Here is a 16,973-nt window from a genome sequence, read left to right as displayed (position 1 = left end):
ATTTATTCTTTACATAAAGAAAATAGTTAAAAATAATTAATAACAACAACAATAATAAGTTGTAAAAGTAATTTAATACTTAAGTAAATAGCGCAATATAATTATCTCCTTAAAATTTAGTTTACATGTAATCAGCTAATGGTAAATAGCTAATTTACTAAGCACTTTTCTATAACCTGCTAATGTTATCAGTTGATCACTAGTCCTAATTATCATTTAATTGACAAATACCCCATGTTGCTCAAAGAGATCGAAACTATATATATAAAAGAGTAATAAAGACAACTTTTAAGCAAAATTACCAAAAAAAAAAAAAAAAGAAGTGAAATATTATTGAAATTGCTTATATACATACATATAGGAGGGACATGATTTTGATTTAAAAAAAAATAATAATTGTACACAATAATACACACATACACAATTCAACCAATTCTTTTTTTTTTTTTCTCTCTCTCTCCCAAATTTCACCCCGGTAATAAGTTAAACTGTCCATACGGACAAAACAACAATTTTAAATAAACTACGGAGTATTTCTTTTGGAGAAACCGAGAAACACATAGGTGTGTTAATGCACATGTGTGTTTACTCATGGAGTATTAATGAGATGGTGTGTCGCTTTCAATAATATATTGAATTAGTCTTTCCATCCTTCAAAGTCCTACCTAGCATGAACAAGCTTAATCATGCATATAGCTATAAAAAAAAAAAAAAAGCATATGATATGATCAAATAAGAATTGTACATGCAATGTGTGTTTTTATTTTGCTATGATACACCACCATCTAGAGCCAAATACGCAACATATTTGGCACTCAACAAATCTAACACAATGGATAATTGATCGTTACGTTTACCAAAAAAAAAAAATGAATCGATCAATGATTAAGAAGAATTATGAGAAAATGATGCACAATTAAAATAATTATAATTGATTTATTTAAAAAGCATACGGAGTACTACTTTTCCAGTTGTCCCTACTAAAGTCGATCACCTCTTGATATTTACTACTTGAAATGATTAGTTTTTTTTTTTCTTTAAAAAAAATTGTTTTAAGAGTTTATAAGTTATTGTAGCATAAAACAAAAATGTATTTTGAAATGCTTTCTTAAGTACTATTTTAAGAATAGCCGACAAAAGGTTCATATAGGCACATGTACTAACACTGATCAGTTCATCTAGTATTATGAATTAAAATATGGTCCACCTAGGCTATTATACTCTCAATTATTTTTTATCTAGTATTTTTAGTCTATTTCTAACAAGTAACCCATCTAATTTATTGACATGAAGAAATAAAATTAAAAAAAATACTGACATGTTATTTACATGGATTTTTTGGGTGATTTATACTCCATTTCATTAATGAAGAAAATGATTTCTTGCAATGAAATAGGATAGAAATTAAAGTTGCTATATAAAGTTTTAAGTACAGTGTACTATGTATGTATAGCAGGATATTCAATGTCGTTCGGCAATGAGATTCCAAAGAAATCGATATATAAAAACTAAATTATTTTTATAATACTTAAGATATTGTATTGGGTAAATGTTATTATTTTTTTAAAAAATAATTTAATTTTCATATATCAGTTTTCATGGAATCTCATTACCGAACAACACCGAATACCCCGTTATACATACATAGTACACTAGCCAAAACATCCATATAATAATAACATGTCAGCATTTTGTTTTTATTTTATTTTTCATGTCAGCAAATTAGATGGATTAGTACTTGTTCGAATTAAATAGGCTAAAAATGCTAGATGAAAAATAATTATGAGTATAATAGCTTAGATGAATCATATTTTAATCCATGGTATGAATGAACAATCAATATTAGTACACAGGCCTATTTAACCATTTTGCCAAAATAAACCTATAGCTTCGATCTATTTTTTCCCCATTTTTATATTTATTATTTTAAAAAATTACACATATCTATCATTCCCATTAAAACTTTTAATCTCTCCACTTTTCTTTTTTCTTAGAAGGCGTTTGGTAGCAAGGAAAGTTTGAACTTTTATAAGAATTTAAAAGGCGAGAAAATTATTACCACGTTTGATGCAATCTGACATGAAAATCACATTCCACGATATCAGAGAAAATAAATCACACTCAAGAGGTAGTTTTAATCTATTTTTTCCGGATGTATACGAATTTATTAAATTTATTCAATTATATATTTATCCTTTTTAGAGTCAGGTTAAGGTCTCTTATAAATATTTAAAAAAAAAAATATTTCTCCCACCATTATATATTATTTATCAAATAAATTTACATCCAAGAACGTAACTAAAGTTTTATGTAAATTAATTTGTAATATGATTCATTTCGTAAGAATGCAATACGTGTGTATGCAGTACTTATTATTTACTAATATTCCTCTTTTTCTCTCTCCTTTCCCAATTTATTTACTAATAAAATTTAGTGGATAATGTAATCAGTGTATACTCTCTCAAAGAGGCCATTTTACTTGGGCTTATTCAGTATCTTAGATGGGCTTATTCACTTCAGGCCCAATTATAATTTATATGGGTTTATTCACTGTGGTCTTTTTTCTCTAGCAGGTAAGATTGAGGCCCGTTTGAATTAAATTCATTTGTGACTTATTTAATATGAATAGTGACTAATCAAGTGACATGTTTTAGTGACAATAGGCAAATTATTGTGTGGACTATAACAATAAGTGTATTTTAATATACTAAAAGTATATTATTCGTGTACTGAATATATATTATACAAAATAATATATTTTTCCTGAATACAATGTATATTTTAATATACTAAAAGTACATTTTTGTGTACTAAAATTACTTGTTCATATATCATTCTTTGTTCATCTGTTAGTTGAGAGGAAAAAAAACATCTCTCTCTATAGCTACATAATCACGATCATATGATAACACTTCACACAATAACCCATTTTCAGTCAATCTTGTATTACCTTGAATTGGAAGAGGCATGGAAGAAAAATCTTTCAATGACTTGTTGCAGATGAGTGACAGCTTTTCCAACTCTAACAATGTGAAATTCTTCTTCTCATCATATGTGAGGATCAAATCTAGCAATAAAAATCATGAGTTAAAGTTAATAAATGCTAATAATCAAAAAAAAAAAAGTTAATACATGCTATTAATATTAAAAAAATCATGACAACAAAAATTAGCTCTCATATTGTAGAAAATAAAGTATACCTAGTAGATTTAATAGGATTCGTTGACTATGTTGTAAATCCTCATCTAAATGTTGCCACACATCATCCACATTGTATAAGGTATAGTAATTGAATTTGATGTCAAAAGTGTGACAAACAACTTTCGCATGGAATGGCCAAATGACCAAAAGCTTGCTTCAATTATAGCATCAGCGTATTCTTGGTCATCATCCGATAAACCATGGGCATAACATGCTTCATTGAAAGTCATGTACTATATTCCATTAAATGTCATTATCTCTTTGAAGCTGGTGGGCCCTCAAATTAAATTCAGTAAACACTTGCAGGGGTACATAAAAGATACGACCAATTGAAAATCCATTTTGTCTTGGATGCTATTCACTTATGGTTTTTTTCCAAACAAATTTAGTTAGCATCTAAATATAAGTTAACAATCGGGCTTTACCAAATTTTTTATTAGCTTCAAACCAACCATTGAACATACTTTGATCCACAGTTTCTCGATTAAGCACAGTCTCAATATCATCATCGTCTTGAAAGAACACAGTTTGATAGTTTGGCAAGTGGAAGCTTAGCCCATCAATCGCATGTGTTCTGAACTAGATATCAAATTCAAATAGCCGCCAACTTGCCTCGCATGGAGAAACATATCTACAATCATAGTACATGTTTATCTCATCTACAACTTCAGAACCATCCTCAATTCTTGTACTTTTATAAAATTATGCAGTAACCCAATCATTCCCTTTGTTTACATACTTGAATAAGTATTTGATTAATCGTGATTGGTTACACCATTCAATGTTCATGTGTGCCTTATATTTCAATATAGTAAGTACCTATTGTGAGACACCACAAATCTGTTATCCAATTGAATCCCGTTTTTCTCAATAATTCTACCATTATCACGTCTCCTATATATTGAATAACCCTCACCGTCAAAATGCAATGAACCAACAAATTTCTTTGGGAAATACTTGGAGCACCTTCCCTTTACCATGCAAAGAGACTTAGGCCTAGCATGTCCACATGGACCGTGAATCATAAATTCCTCAACCGCACTGTAGTAATCTAGATCTATGTCTTTGTTTGGAATTTCTGCTGAAATTATGTTGTCCATGAATGCGGTATTTGACATTGACTCATTCTTACCAATGAATAACAATATGTGAGCATGTGGTAGACCACGTTTCAATTGTATATAACTGTATACATGAATTAAAGAACAATTAGATAGTGTCGTTAACATTTTACTTAATTAGACATATAATAATGATATCACATACCTGTTGTCACTTTACTGAATAATTCTCCAGACCTTAACTCTTTTATTAAGAAGTCAAGCTTCATTTTGAAAATCCATCATTTGGTTGTAGGTTTCTCTTTTCAAGGTACCGATGAATTTCTAAATACTTTAGATTACATGTGAAAGTGATGAAAAAATTTAGATATCCTATCCAATGACATATTGCCATAGCATCTTGATAATTATGTATCATATACCTCGCCCCACCTGTAAAGCTCGAAGGTAGACTAACTCGCTTGCGCTGTGCACACGGTTCTAACTCTCCCCACAACAAAGCATCTAATAGTTCTTTGTACGCTTCACATCTCAATGCTTTCTGATTTGTCCTTATGAAGATCAATCTTCCAAACTCTACCATTGTATGCGCATCTCAACCAAGATATCACGCTCACAAATGTTTGGATCAAGAACATCAACTATAATAGCAGTAACCTCCGAAACTGTTGGCAAATTGTAATTTCTAGCATCTTTTGAGTGTTTGCCAATTAGTCTGGTCTTAATATTTGTTTTTGGATTGTTTTCAATTTGACACAAAGAACCACCGCTAGCTGCATCTACCATATTTTTATCCACAGGTAACAACCGTTCATAGAAATATTGTATTAGGTGTTATTCTGAGATTTGATGGTGTGGGCAACTAGAACACAGCTCCTTGAACCTTTCTCAATACTCAAACAGTGTTTCCCTTGTACATTGCCTTATCCCATATATTTCCTTCCTTATATTAGTCACCCTAAGATGCAGGGAAGAATTTTTCTAGAATTAGTTTTTTCACATCATTCCACGTGGTAGCTAATTTAGGGGGAAGATTATAGAGCCAATCTTTTGCTTTATCCTTTAATGAGAATGGAAAAGCTCTAAGATTTATATGCTCATCAGTCACCCCACGTGGTTTCATACCTGCACAAACTACTTGAAACTCTTTCAAGTGTTTATGTGGGTTTTCACCAGCCAAACCTTGAAAAATAGGGAGTAAATGAATCAAACCAGATTTTAAAGCAAAGTCAACCTCAAGATTTGGTATTGTTATACATAGAGGTTGTTGGTTTAGATTCGGTGCAGCTAACTCTCTAAGTGTTCTATTATTTTGTTCGACTATTTTACTCACAACTTCCTCGCTTATTGGATCACAGGTTGAGTTCACTTCTTCAAAGCTCGATGAGTTATTTCTTTGCTTTGTTTCTTTCATTAGCTGCCTTGTAACTTTCTCAATTTCAGGAATGTATTGTAGTTCTCTTGAATGAGAAGAACGAGTCATGCAACACTAAGGATAATAGAAGCAATCACAGTTAATAATTCAAGAAACAATTTTAGTTCCCCGACAACGGCGCCAAAATTTGGCAGGGTTGTCAAAGCCCTACAAAATTAATAATGGCTCACTCCACTAATTTGTAGTAGTGACAAGACCAGGTCAAATCCCAAGAGAACTAATAAGTCTCGTTTCTTAAATTAAAAGAACTCAAGTGGGAAAAATAGTCTAAAATAAATAAAGTAAACTAGAATTGTAAACAAGTTCAAGAATGTTGAATTCTGATTCAAAGAAAAAGAAATGTTAAAGATGTGACTTAGATCATTGGCTCTTACAAATAAAGTGTAGATTCAAGTACTCAACCAAAAACTAATTAAGATAGCCGTAATTAGCCTTTGATTTCCCTGAATTAATTTATCCAAATTAAGCATTCAAACCAACAATTGTTATTGGATAAACTGAGGACGATAGCGTTTCATATTCACCCAATAACTTTATTACACTTAAATAGAAAATAACTGAGCCTAAATCACATATTGAGATAGCTACAACCTGCAACTTAGTCATTCAGTCCTTTATGTACTAATCACAGTAATATAATTAATACAAACTACTGCAATAGAAAAACAATAATAAACTAAGTTGTCAATTTAATTCAGTATCAGTCTTCTTGGAAAATTAACTTTAAAGGAACAGGAAGTACATGAATCCAACAAATTAATTGAAATAAAACCTCCATAAATTCACAACTAAAACACCAATTTCTTGAATCAAAATTAAGAAAATCTAGCCAGACATAGAGAAAACTATTCTGAAATTCTAAGAATATGAAAGGAACAATATGCAAAATACACCAGAATTGCTCTCCAATTTCTTGAATCAAAATTAAGAAAACAAAGCAAAGTGTAATTTAGAGATTCTAACAAGTGGGACCCACTCTAATTCATTTATTATGTTAATAAGTTTAATTAAAATTATATTCATTAAGAGTTAATTCCCAAAATGGTCCTTCGACTATTGTCCTTTCTCAATTTGGTAACTTGTCTTTTAATTGTACCTAATGTAGTCCTCTAACTATAGAAAATTAAGCCAAAATGATCATTCGTTAGTTGGCTGTCATCTAAGCGTTAAATATGAGGGCAAAATGGGAAGTTCAACTCATTTTCCACCTACTTTATCTTGAAAGTTGATTGGCTGGGAGTACAACAAATCTCTTTCATTCCATTACCAACGTCAATTTAAGCCGCTCTGTTTTTTCTCTGGTGTATGCCATTGCCAACGTCGTGGGCTATTGCAGGTGAGGTGGCGATGACAGCGCTTGGGGTGCCATGCACGTGCTTCATGGGTTGCTGATCTCTCCCCTCCTTCGAGCGGCAACGGGTCTCCTTGCGATGGCAGAGGTTGTCTGTTGGCAGCGACATTTCTCGGGCATCAACCCTTGGATGTGAAGGTAGTGAATTATTTCTTGACTGACGTTATCATCCTCGGAGGAGCATTTCATGCTGTGGAGAAAGGCATCGTCATTGTCTGTCGGAAATGCTCCAACTATCGCCCACACTGTACTGTAGTAGATCGTCAACAAAGCTCTAACTATCGCCCACACTATACTAGATCATCAACAAAGCTCCAATTGTCGCTGCATCCACGATCGACCGCGATTACCAGTCAGAATTTGTCTTGGGAGAAACCAGCTCAGCAATACGCATTATGCCCTCGTCACAACCACCGCTACCTTCTAGTTTGGTTCAAATATGTTCCTGAACAATTAACCCACCTTGTACTCGTCGTTGACTTGGAAATACGGTGCCGGAAAAATCCTGCTACGTACAGCTTCATGGAGGTTCTGCATGCTTTCCTTGTCCGGAGTCCTTTGGGAGCCAAAATGACATAATTAAACAATAGTTAAACGTGCGTGATTGTGCTGCATAGACACATGAGATCATGCAAATTCTCTTTTATAATAATGGTCTCTAAATTATGGTGCCATGGTGTAGGGGCGATTTTTTATGACAATGTAGCCGTGGAGGATAGGTCTTGGAAGCTCTGATGTCGGCCTTGGACTCGAAATGGTGCTCCTCATTCGACATGTTTTCCGAGCAAGAATCCGGCGAGTAGGGTAGAGAAAACGGAGGAGGGATTAGGGGGTGAGGAGGCGATGCAGAGTACGAGCACGTGTTCGCCTTTTATATACTGTCTCCAGTATTCGAGGTTGAAGAGGAAAAAACAGAATAGGATTTTTGAAATCAAGTGGAACACTACTAGAGGTGCATATTTGGCGTGGAACCTTGGCAGTTGGATCTCGGGGTAGCTGTCTACCGCCAGATTTTCCTTTTGCCCTTTTATTTTGCATAAAAGAGTTGAAATTATGGATTTTTACGCTCAATTTTAAAGAAATCGATGAAGTAGGTGGACAAATGAGCTAAAATTCCCCTTTTGCCCTCATATTTCACGGTAAGTTAACGATAAAGGTAATGGAGGACCATTTTGGCTTACTTTTTGATAGTTAGAGGACTACATTAGGTGCAATTAAAAGACAAGTTACCAAATTGAGAAATGGCAATAGTCGAATGACCATTTTGGGAATTAACTCTATTCATTAATTAATAAGTTCCCTAAACCTACTATATCAAAATATACTAACAATAATTAAACATTAAATATAAATAATAAAATTAACCTATAAAATCTTATTTAAATCAAGTATAAAATATGCTCATCACACCACTAATGAAAGCAGTGGTGATGTTATAGATGAAATTAGTATGCACTATGATTGTCGGCACATTTCTTCATGTGAGGCTTATTGGCATTTGTTTGGATTTAATTAGGAGTGTTAACGAATAGAGCTTTCGACAAACTACTTATGTTCGTGTTTGGTAAGCATTCATTTACTAAGCTAAACAAACATTAACAAACAAAATTTAGAGTTCGGTACATAAACAAACAAAGTCTGAACAGTGGTAAGCTTGTTTGCTTTGAGATGGTGAACAAGCTCGTTTGTATTCATTTAATAATGTTCGCGAACAAGCTCGTTTAGTGTTCGTTTAATAATGTTCACAAATAAGCTCGTTTAGTGTTTGTTAATAATGTTCACGAACATGTTCACATACACACACCCGCGTGCGCGCGCACACGCACACACACATATATAATGTTCGTAAACATAGATTATGTCTTGTTCATGAATGAATCATGATCATGAACATATGCAGGTGTGTTTGGTTATTCATTGTTTATGAACGTCCATGAACATATCCATGAACGTGATTGTTAACGAACATGTTCATGAACATGTTTGTTAACGTTCGCGAACATGTTTGTGAATGTGTTCGATAACGTTAACGAACATGTTCTATAAGACAATGCTTTATAATATGTGTTGGTAGTATGTTGTGATGTTCAATATAAACAACCAATTTAGTATTGTTAAGGAAAAATACATTTCACAATGAATTTTGAAGAATAATGCTTGATTCTATATTTTTTTTTAAACATGAACAACAACATTATTTAATTTTTTTACTATATGTTTCTTAATCAATTTAACGATGTCAATAAAATATCATAATTACATATTAATACCATTTGTTAAATATTATATACTTTAAATTAATAATTATATAGTGTATACTTATACCATTGATCGTATTCTTATTGTGCAATGCACAAGTGGTATACTAGTTATTATTAAGAGAATAAGTGTGAACCCTAATTTGGTGAAGTCATTTTAGTTATTTGCATAGTATGTTGGAATTTTTAGCATAAAATGGCATGTAAGTAGCTATTTTATGGTACAAATATATGTGGGTCTACTTCCAATTTGGGGTCAGGTCAAAGTGAATTCGCACTACTCGTAGTAAATCGAAGAAATCAATATATTATGAATGATAAATTATTCTCAAAGCAGACTCATTTGAGTTAGAAAGTGAAGGTGGAAATGCTTTGAATAAGCACTTGTCCCACCTACATTGGTTTGGAAAGTGGATTTGCACCACTATATATACCAGAGCCTTTTAAAAGGAGGTTGAATTGTATAGCATAGAGGCTCTCTCTCGCAGGCAGGGATGGGGGTGCAAACCAAATTCCAAAATGGGTTTAAAAAGGCTTGACTTGTCTACGCCGTTGCCATGATTTAATGCTATTAAATTCATCTTCTTGTACAAATATCCTTGCCATTATTCGCAGATTTTAGCAACTTGTTTTCACTTGAAAAACACTTTTGTTTTCTCTCAACCTTTTTTTTGTCTTACGGAAAAACTCTACTAACACTTCCAAAAAGGAACGAAGTGCTCGGCTGTTGTTCACGTTCATCGAGCTTTTAGTTCGAGTGCTCAAACTTTAAGCTGTGATCTATTTTATCTTGGGAGGCTTGTAACACCGCGTAATTTCGTTCAAGCCTTTAATTATTTCCACTGGGTAATTTATTTGATTTAATTGGGCTTAATTTTTCCAATTGATATATATATATATATATATATATATATATATATATATATATATATATATATATATTTCTTATTCCGGAATTAATTATTTATTCTAAAAGCCCAATTCTTGATTTAATTCTTGTAAGGGATTTATTTAAATAGGATCCTTACAATTTCTATAGGTAAGAACATTTTCTTTATAATGGCCCAATCTATTTATTCTTGAAGGATTAATTTCCTATCAACTAGTACTATAATAAATATATGAGACTCATTCTTATAAGGGCCCATTATTTCATGTCTTTACCCTAGTATGATACATACATGATATATGTAATGATCTTTCCCTACTAATATAAAAGTCTTGTACTTGCAACCCTATCATTCTTTTCCTTTTCCTGCAAATATATTTCATCCTACTCCTTTCACTTCTAAAGAACCCTAAGTAAATCCTACATTTCCTTCTTCAAGATCCAAGACCAAGATTGCTCTTTTAGGATTGATGAGGCTTGGGTAAGTGTTTATCTTTAGGAATATACCTTGCATCATGTTATTTTCATAGTCTTTATATAAGTTCTTATGTTGTTCTTTTGGGGATCTTTTTGGGAAAAAGATGATCAAGGTGGAGGTGAATCTTTGTAAGGAGTTTTGAGGGTTCTTGGTTGAAGTGTGCTCCAAAGAGGTAACCATCATGTCCACTAAAACCTATTTTTACACTCTTAATCTATGATAATATTTGGTGTAGTGGAATCCTGTGAAATTCTTTGCTGCTTAGCCTATTTTTGTTGTCTGTGAGTTATCTTGATGGATTTATGAACTTGTGTTCTTGATCCTTTGCATCTTGATGTTTATGAACATTTGTTGGTATGGATTCCATGTTTATTTGGCTTCTGGGAGATGTAATCTGAACAATCTGATCTTATTTTTGGTATTCTGGAATGAACTTTGTGTGTTCTGTCTGATCTGGTCTGGGAGTGGTTGGAGTTGCCCTTGCGGAGTACCCCAGCGGTATAATGTGTCCTGCTGGAGGCTTCCGCAAGTGGACGGCGGTGAGGGGTGGCGGATGGTGGTCTTCCGCCGGTGTGCTCCGTTTCCTTCTTACGGAAGGGGGTGGCGGAGGGGTGAATTCGGTTACGGTGTTCCGCCTATATAGTATTCTTTCTTGTACTAAATGTTTTGTTTGACTATTTTATTCATAGTTTAAAAAAGTGTGAGAATCAACCCAATATTGAAATAAAAGTTATTTTACAAAGTTGGCTCATTCTTGCACCTTTTTAATTGAGAATGAAGTGGAATGACCAAAACAATTTGTAAGAGAAATAAGGCTAAGCAAATGAGCAAAAAATCTTGCTCAATTTATATTTATGTTTTTGTTTTTGTTTTTGTTAGGTCAATAATTGATAAACAATTTAAGCTAAGGCTTCGTTTGGAAACAAAAAAAAAAAAGACTTCTGGAAAATGAGTTATTTTCCAAAAAAAAAAAAAACATTTTCCTTTCCCGTGTTTGACTGCACAATGGAAAATTATCTTTGTGTGTTTGGTTCATTTTCCAGAAAATGAGTAGAATTGTATACTTCAACATTTTAATTGTTGTTAAATGTGGGAAAGGAAGGTAGAAAGAAGTAAGTATATTTCACACTTCTATTGTACAGAGCTTATACCTATTATACATATAGAGAAAAGACTACTGCCACACAATTCAAAAGAAGGAAAGGAAAGGTGGGGAGGAAAGATAGATCTAACAGCCCTTATTTATCTAACACTCCCCCTCAAGTTGGAGCATAACTATCAATCATGCACAACTTGTTACAAATAAATTCAACCCTGACCCTATTAAGACCTTTAGTGAACAAATCTGCCAATTGATCACCGCTTCGAACATGAATGGTCGAAAGTAACCCCTGTTGAACCTTGCCCCGCACGAAGTGGCAATCTACCTCAATATGCTTAGTGCGTTCATGAAACACCGGATTATTTGAAATATGTATAGCCGCTTTATTGTCACACCACAGAGGAACCGGTTTATTCACCTCTACACCAATCTCCCCAAGAACATTACACATCCATGTTACTTCACAGGCGACATGAGCCATCGCCCTATATTCAGATTCTGCACTCGAACGAGACATAACACTCTGCTTCTTACTCTTCCACAAGACCAGATTGTCACCAAAGAACACACAATATCCAGTCGTGGACCTCTTGTCACTCGGTGACCTAGCCCAATCAGCGTCAGAAAAAACTTCAACCCTCACATGCCCATGACTGGCATATAAGATTCCTTTCCCAGGAGCACCTTTCAAATACTTTATAACCCGGACTGCAGCTTCCCAATGAAGTTTAGTAGGGGATGCCATAAACTGACTTACCACACTTACAGAAAAGGCAATATCAGGACGGGTGATAGTTAGATGGTTCAACTTACCAACCAGTCTCCTATACCTCTCTGGGTCTTCAAGAAGCTCCCCTCGCCAGCTATAAGTTTAACACTCTGGTCCATAGGAGTCTCACAAGGCTTGGACCCTAACAGCCCAGAGTCTTAAAGTAAATCTAGCACATATTTCCGTTGCGACAGAAATATGCCTTTCTTAGAACGAACCACTTCAATCCCAAGGAAGTACTTCAACATCCCCAAATCTTTCGTATGGAATTTCTCTTTAAGAAAAGACTTGAGCGCATCAACTCCTTTGGCATCATCACCTATTATCACTATATCATCAACGTAGACAATTGACAAAATACTGCCATGGTTAGAGTGCTTGTAAAACAAAGTATGATCATAGGCACTACGGCGCATGCCAAACTCAGTGATTGCACCACTGAACCTCCCAAACCACGCTCTCGGAGACTGCTTTAACCCATACAACGACTTCCTTAGCCTACACACCTTCCTGTTCTCCCCCTAAGCAACAAACCCAGGTGGTTGCTCCATATAGACTTCTTCAACCAAATCACCGTGTAAAAAAGCATTCTTAACATCTAACTGATATAACGGCCATCCGTTAACAGCAGCTAGAGAAATAAAAATCAGCACAGAAGTCAACTTAGCAACTGGTGAGAAGGTTTCTGTGTAATCAATTCCATACGTCTGTGCATACCCTTCCGCTACCAGGCGCGCTTTAAGTCGAGCCACCGAACCATCGAGGTTTGTCTTGACAACATAAACCCATTTACAACCAATTGCAGCTTTTTCGGCCGGGAAGTGGACCAGATCCCAAGTGTGATTATGTTCCAATGCTGTCATTTCCTCTTCCATAGCAGATCTCCACCCATCATCAGACATTGCCTAGCACAACGTTTTAGGAACAGACACAGAATCTAGCTGGGATATAAAAGTACTAGAAGACTCTGACAAATGACCGTAGAAAACATATGATGGAAGGGGATGACAACAACTACGTTTACCTTTCCGTATGGCAATCGGGGGTTCATGATCATTTGACGAAGGAGGATTCTCTTGGCCCACTACCGGTGCGACCACATCTCGAGGTCGCCGAGAGTACACTTGCGTAACAGGTGGTATCACCCCAGAAACAGACTCCGTTGTAGGAACAGGAATAGTGATGGTATACACAAGAAAATCATCTTCTAATACTAGGGTCGTATTCCCGATAATATTGTCAGGAAATACAGTGCCCTCAAAGAAAGTGACATCGGTGGAAACCAAGTACCTACCCAAATCAGGAGAGTAACACCTATACCCTTTCTGAGTCCGAGAATATCCCAAAAAGACACACTTGAGTGATTTAGGATCAAGTTTCCCCCTTAGTGGACGAACATCCTGCACGAAACATGTACATCCGAAAACTTTGGGCGGTAAGGAAAATAAAGACTTGGATGGATACACAAATGAATACGGGACTCGACCTTGGAGTATAGAGGAAGACATCCTGTTAATGTAGAAACAAGCAGTGTGAACAACATCTGTCCAAAACACTTTAGGTACTTTCATCTGAAACAAAAGAGCACGGGCAATTTCCAACAAATAGCGATTCTTTCTCTTTGCAACACCATTCTGTTGGGGTGTGTAACTACACGAGGTTTGATGAATAATACCATTTTGACTCATAAAGCTAGAAAACGACTTAAGGAGGTATTCTCGGGCATTGTCACTTCTCAAACACTGTATAGTTTTATTAAATTGAGTTCTAATCTCAGCACAAAAATTTTGAAAGATACCAAACAACTCATCCCTAGGTTTCATAAGATACAACCATGTACATCTAGAGAAGTCATCAACAAATGTTACAAAATACCTGAAACCACTTTTGGACATGACTCGACACGGTCCCCACACATCAGAATGAACTAATTACTCTATTATTTACCCGAGGAATATAGGGGATACGATGATGTTTTGCAAACTCACATGACTCACATTGCAAAACATTCACCGACTCTAAACCAGGACACATCTTCTTTAAGGTTGACAGGGACGGATGACCATACCGGTAGTGCAGCTGAAAGGGGAAACAACGCTCGCCAAGCCTGTAGGTTTATTCTCAACAAACGTAGACTGTTCTAAGACATACAAGCTGCCAACCTCCTTCCCCTTACCAATAATCCTCCTCGTCAAAAGATCCTGGAATATACTATAGCCAGGAAAGAACACAACATAACAATTTAGGTCACGAGTAATTTGGCTAATAGAAAGCAAACTGAAAGGGAACTTTGGGAGATATAACACAGAAGTAAGGGGTAAAGACGGAGTTGCAATCGTACTACCCTTACCCAAGACATTGGCTACAGACCCATCTGCTAGAGTAACAATATGACCAGAAGTTATGGGTAGATATGTATAAAGAACACTAGAATTACCTGTTATATGCTCAGAAGCTCCTGAGTCAATGACCCACTGTTGAGATGTAGAAGAAACACAAGCAACTGGATTACCTATTTGGACAAACGTTGCGCAGGAAGTCATTTCATTAGACGGAGACTGCGAGGAAGAGGAAATCTTCGTTTGGTTGTACTTAGCAAATTCTTCATCTGTCAAACCACCACATAACCTTCTGACGCGGAAGCAGTGCTAGCAACCACATGTTGCCTCGGTGGCTTAGGACATTGATTTCAAAAGTGTCTCGGATCTCCACAGTTAAAACAAACTCGTGGGCTTCCACGTCCTCCACGTCCTCTCCAAGAACCCCCACGTCCTCGGTAGCGATTATTACCTCCTCCTCGGCCATAGCTCTCACTAGTGTTCCCTCCGTGTGATGCGAGGGCATTCAGATCAACACCACCTCTTTATGACATAAAAACATTCTTTTCATGGAGCTCTGTTGAACCAGTACTTCCCGATGCATTTTGAAGCATGGAAAATACCTGATCCAAAGACTCTAAGTCCTTATTCCCCAATAATTGGGACTTAAGGACGTCATATTCTTTATCTAATCCACATATCCAACTAAAAACAAGTAATTTGTCACGTTGCCTTTTCATTTCATCCAAATCAGTTGTTAATGGCATAGCAGCACACAAAGTAACACATTGACTCTTAAAATCATAGTAATAGTCTCTAAGTTCACGCCCTTTCTAACTCGAACGATATACCTCCTGAGACAGCTGATATAATTTTCTCAAATTACTTGTTCCACTAAACCAGTTGTTTACCAATTCCCAAACCTCTTTTACAATCTTGCAATGTTGCATGGATAAAATAATCTTCCTATCAATGCAGTTAATTATTCTTGACAATAAAGCCTTATCAGTATTTGCCCAATATGTATTCCCTTCACGACATAACTTATCTAGATGGTCACCCTTTCCCATACCATCTATATTTACCCTAATCATAAATTTCCATTCAGGAAAATTAGACCCATCTAAAGCCAAAATAACATCAATCAACTTAGACAGGGTAGAAATCACAGTAATATTCCTTTCTTGTGCCATTTTAGCCTTTAACCCACAAACAATTAAGCTTTACCCAGTACTAAAGGTTACCAAACACCCAAACCACATCAGTTCACGTCAGAAAACATACTGGCAGCGTACCTTTTTAACCAAACGACCCAAACAACATCAACAAACTTCAACACAGCATATCACTCTGGAATCAGCATGACGAGGCGACTCCACCGGTGCAAACCACTTATGGCGACGTCGCCGGAAAACTCCTCACACGCTGGCGGACCTCGGCAGCGACGGCGGCACGTGGCGGTGGCGGTGGCGACCGGACTCATCTCGGCGGCGACGCCCCTGCTCCTCAACCCTAGCCCAGGCACTCACTCTCACAAACTTGGCTCTGATACCATGTTAAATGTGGGAAAGGAAGGTAGAAAGAAGTACGTATATTTCACACTTCTATTGTACAGAGCTTATACCTATTTATAGATATAGAGAAAAGACTACTGCCACACAATTCAAAAGAAGGAAAGGAAAGGTGGGGAGGAAAGATAGATCTAACAGCCCTTATTTATCTAACAATTGTTATATACCCCAAAAAATATTTTTATTAGCTAGTTTGTACATTATTGTTTCATGTTGAATCAATTGGTCAGTATGTGTTTTCCTTATTACATAGTTTTATTTCTTCCATTGTTTTTTTTTTTACTTTTTATGTTATTTGATAAGTTCATTTTAAATTTTCTCTCTACTGTGTTCTTCTTCCCTGGCTTGCAATTCAGAAAATAGAGGAGTAATTCAGTCAAAACAAATAAGCATAGGAATCCAAAACCATCACCACAATTTCTACACATTAACACATGCCATTTCTACAAGTTTGACCATATAATTGATCTTCTATATGCAAAATATTTATTTCAAAATATGACAAGTTATTTTTTTTGGCAATTTGATCAATCATATTAA

This window comes from Ipomoea triloba, chromosome 3 (genome assembly GCF_003576645.1).
Source record: "Ipomoea triloba cultivar NCNSP0323 chromosome 3, ASM357664v1".
Classification (NCBI taxonomy): Eukaryota; Viridiplantae; Streptophyta; class Magnoliopsida; order Solanales; family Convolvulaceae; genus Ipomoea; species Ipomoea triloba.
This window is presented reverse-complemented; position numbering follows the sequence as displayed.